A 5,049-nucleotide genomic window follows, 5' to 3' on the forward strand; every position below is an offset into this window, starting at 1 on the left:
AGAGGGACTGGGGACAAGGGATGGAGGGACAGGACACAGGGAATGGCTGCCAGTGGCCAGAGGGCAGGGCTGGATGGGATATTGGGCTGGAATTTCCCTTTGAGATGGAATTCTCAAAAAAGCTGTGCTGCCCCTGGTCCTGGCAGTGTCCCAGGTTGGACATTGGGCTTGGAGCAGCCTGGGACAGGTGTGAAATGTCCCTGCCATGCTCATCACCTCATGGGATGAGCTTTAAGGTCCCTTCCCACACAAAACCATTCTGGATTCCATTCCACACCTGCACACCCCTCCCAGGGCCTATCAAAACAGGATTAATGGTCCCTCAGCAGAGTGAGGAGCTCATGTGTGTAAACAATCTTATTCCCAGCCCACCCATCCATCCCTGGATGTTCCTGGCAGTGTACCAAAGTGGCAGCTCAGGAATCAGCAGTTCCACCTGGCTGCCCAGGGATCATGAGCTGTCAGCTCCCCTGCCCAGGGCTCCTGGGGACCATTACCCCTGGATTGTTCCCTGGTTATCAATCACACTGCTCCCGCTTGGGCACTCTGCCTGGAAGTAAACAGCAATAAACCCCCAGCACAGGCTCCAGGCTTACAGCACTGAAGGGGCAGGAGTGCCTGCACTGACTCCAGCAGGTTTGTGAACTATGAGGGCCAAATCCTTGAGATGCTGCATTGTCTGGCACAGGATCCAGCAGATAAATAAGCTGCTGTTTCATCTGCTGCCAGTGAATCGCTCCAAATTAAAATCAGCAAGATTAATTTCATTAATTGGGCAGATACAGGACCTACCTCTGGCCTGCCCAGCACAGCCCTTCTGAGATAAAAGGGTGTCCCAGTCTGAGGTTTCTCCTCTGGCCCCAAGATCACCCCACAGGGACATGAGGTGGTTCAAATCCTGGTTTTCCTCTGAGGCAGCCAGTGAGAGATTGCTGGAGATGGTTTTCCCTCTTTTTCCAGGGATTGTTTGTTGTTTCTTATCTCAGGGACTTTTTGCTTGGCCAGCAGGGTCTGCTCAGCCTGGCATCCATGGTGGAATCTGCCTGGTGAAGGCAGGGCTTATTTTATGTAGTCTAGATTACCTGCTACATGTTCACAACAATTTTCCAATACAATACAATCTTGTGAAATGCTCCAGCCCTGACCCCATCCAATCCAAGAGTGCCAACGTGTCACCCAACATGGATGACATGGAGAAGAAGGAGGAAAAGGTGTCCATCCCCCAAATTCTCCATCTTGGCCACATGTCCCTTATCATAAACATTCCAAAAAAACCTATTTATCTACGTTCTGAGGTCTAATTTACACTTTGCTAATTTTGGTAGCTTGTTTCCATTCTCTCTGGGTTGTAATTTCCCCAGGGGTTAGAATTCAGCACCTGTGACACCAGGGTCTCACTCAGGAGTCGTTGAGACCCTCGCCAGGTGGTTTTGAGACTTCCCAAGGAGGCCAGGGGTATGTCCTGGGCTCCCACAAAAGGGCTATGATACACCATAAAACAACCAAAGTATAAGCAAACTTGACTAAAGTCATTCTTCTTTCCACAAATCCAGCTATTGGCAGAGGCAGCTGCAACTCCTGCAGAGGAGGGGAGCAAGAGGAGCTCTGTGCCTCCCAGGAGTACAATCTCCTCAAAGAAGCATTGGCAGGCCCAGAACCCCCCCCTGTCTGGGCATGAGTCCACAGCAGTGTCCAGGGAGGATTCTGTCCCTCTGCTCTGCTGCCTTGGGACCCCCATTGCTGCCCCAGCCTGGGAACAGCAGCGGAGGGATGTGGAGCTGCTGCAGCCGTGCAGAAGAACCAGGAGATGCTGCAAGGGCTGGAGCCCCTCTTGCTCTGGGGACAGGGCTGGCAGAGCTGGGGGTGCTCACCTGAGAAGAGAAGGCTTCATGGAGAGCTCAGAGCCCCTGGCAGGGCCTGAAGGGGCTCCAGGAGAGCTGGAGAGGGACTGGGACAAGGGATGGAGGGACGGACACAGTGAATGGCTGCAGAGAAAGCCTTAGTTAGGTGGGACATTTGTGGTCCTGCAGAACTCTCTTCCTGCTGGGCAGCTCTGGGTGAGTTAAACCTTGTGTGCCTCAGTATTCCCTGGAGTTTTGGCTGTCTCTGCAGAGCTCCGGGGAGTCCAGGTAAAGCCCTCCTTGCCCTGCCCAGGAGCTGCATGGGTGAAGCCTTTTTGAGGCAGAAATTTTGATCTTCCCATGTAAAACCTGTTTGAGGGCAGGAAGCTCCCTCCCTGCCCCATCCCCTCTCTGACATCCCAAAAATCCCAAGCCCCTGGAGCTCCCTGGTCTCTCTCCAGGGGGATGCAGAGGGGAGCTGGGCACAGCAAAGTGCAGGAGGTGTCACTGAGGAGTGTTTTGGGTTATTTCATCTCCAGCAGCTCCAGATCTTCAGAACTTCACAAGGAATTGTTTTGATCAGGGACAGAACAGCTCACACCACCCCTCCTCTGTCCTCCTTTACCCACTAATGAAAACCATCTCTGAGCTAAATTAAATTCTCCTTCATAGCACACCCAGCCCTGATGGCAATTAAAGAAACCTAATGAATCTGTTCCTGTTTATTTTTCTGTTGTTTATTTATTTGTTTAAGGCAATTAACATGAAGCACCTACAAAAGTGAACCGTGTATCTTTTTTAATGACTCATGACTCCAAAATGGCTTTGGTCATTGCTGGGTCAGAAATCCTTGCAGCATTTTCACCTGGAAAATCCTCTCCTGGAGCCCTGGGAAGCTCTGTGGTGCTGCTGGAGCCAGTTCAGCATCCCAGAGTGGGAGATGATTCCCAGGAACAGCTTCACAACACCACAGGTGGCTGCTCAAGGACAGTGGGAAGGAGGAGGATGTGCATTAATTCATGTCAACTCCTCTTTTTCCTGTGTCCAACAAATCAATAAATTCTGGCTGGAAATAAAATCATTACTTGCCTCTTCTCATGATCCTGCTCAGCACAGAGCTGGAGATGCCAAAGGAGGGGGATGTGGATGGTTCCAGCTGGATTTATGGAATGGTTGGAGCTGTGTCAGGCCTTGGCATGGAGCTCAGGGAAAGGGTTCTTCCCCCCGAGGGTGCTGGCACTGCCCCAGGCTCCCCAGGGAATGGTCCCAAGGCTGCCAGAGCTGCAGGAGCCTTTGGACACTCTCAGGGGATGCTCAGGGGGGATTTTGGGGGGTCAGGGATGGATGGGGATGGTGAGACCCCACCTGCAGAGCTGCCCCAGCACAGCACAGCACAGGGAGGAGCTGGAAAGAGTCCAGAGGAGGCAGCAGAATGATCAGGGGGATGGAGCAGCTCTGCTGGGAGGAAAGAGAAGCTTTGGGTGACTTCATTGTGGCCTTCCAGGAGCTAATGGGACCCTGTGAGAAAGATGGAGAGAGACAATTTCCAAGGGCATTGAGGGACAGGAAAAGAGGGAATGGCTGCCCACTGTCAGAGAGTAAGTTTAGATTGGATATTAGGAAAAATTTCTTTCTTGTGAAGGTGGGGAGCCCTGGCACAGGGTGCCCAGAGCAGCTGTGGCTGCCCCTGGATCCCTGGCAGTGCCCAAGGCCAGGCTGGACATTGGGATTGGAGCAGCCTGGGACAGTGGAAAGTGTCCCATGGGATTATATTAAAGTCCCTCCCAGCCCAAACCAGTCTGGGATTCTGTAAAGAGCAACAGATGCTCATAGTGAGGTTTGAACAACCCCAGGGAGGGAGCACAGGCAGGATTTTTCCTGCCACAGTTGAGTCCCTTGGAGCATCTGCAATGAAAAGCACAGACCTGGCTGCACTCCCAGCTGGGGACAGAGGTCCTGCTGCTGAGCCAGGCAGGCTGGAGAAGGGCTTTGTGCCTGTAAGCATGGCTGAGCAGGGAGCAGCTGCTGCCCTGAGCCTGGCAGGGGCTCCCAGTGCTGTGCCCAGCAGGAATGCTGAGCTCTCCCCAGAGCCAGCACAGCCTGGCTGTCAGGTGTTTGCAGTGATGGAAAGAAGCAAACAAAGCTGTTCAGGGTACAAATGAGGATAAATCCAGGCACTTGTACCTGCTCACAAACAGCCTGCCAGCTCAGGAGCTGACATCCAACACCCTGGAGGAGCTGGTGGCCTTGAGCACCCAGGCACTGCTGAAGCTGCAGCCCTGGAGTGGTGCTGGAGGTGCTGGAGGGGAGTCAGGGGGGTCAGAGGGGTGGAAGACAAAATAAACAGGACCAGGGAGGTGCCCATTGAGAAACCAGGTGGGAAACTGCATCCCCAGCTCCCTGGGAATGAAGAACATCCCATTGTCCATCCCTGTGTGCTCCCTGCTGCCCAGGCTGGGACTCCAGCCTGGGTCAGAGCCAGAGCCTGACCTTTGCAGCCCCAATTAGCTGGGAGAGGAGCTGTGCAGCTAATGAGCCTGTGAAGGGATTTATCTCAGCCCCAGGCACCGACAGGGACTGTAAAATTCCTGGCACAGGCAGCAGCTCCATATCGATCCCAGGAAGGCTAAGTGCTCCCCAGCATAAAAATCACAGGGAAATGGGATTTCTCCATGAGGTTTCTTTGCTGTTGCTTGGGTACCTGTGAGAATGAGACCTCCTCATGCCCTGTGGGGCCAAGAGGCATCTGCAGCAGGGGACATTGGTGGCACTGGAGGCTGTTGGCAGCAAGAAATTGTCACCCCTTTGAGGGGGGTATGACCAGTGATAGCAGAAAAATGTTAGGGGGGCACTGGGCTGGCTTGAAGAGAGAAGGGATAGATCCTGATTACCACAGGTTGGGAATTCTGGAGAACAGGGAGGAGAGAACCTGAGGGATACACTGGAGCTCTGAGATCAAAGGGAAGAGCTGTGGATTTTTCCTGATAGAGTTTGCAGGAAGGAGGCACTGGGGAAACTGGGTATCTGCCCAGTTTAACTGGTTTTCTTGAAATAAACTGCTGCCAGAACATTCCAGAAGGGTCACAGGGAGGGAAGAGGGGTCTCAGTCTCACAGCTGGGACAGAGCTCAGCCAGAGGGGCTGGGGGGCTGCAGAGGATTTAGAGCCCTGTCCCCAACCCAGTCCCCCAAAATCAGGAGCTGGGAATT

This window comes from Erithacus rubecula (genome assembly GCF_903797595.1).
Source record: "Erithacus rubecula genome assembly, chromosome: 28".
In the NCBI taxonomy this organism is placed as follows: Eukaryota; Metazoa; Chordata; class Aves; order Passeriformes; family Muscicapidae; genus Erithacus; species Erithacus rubecula.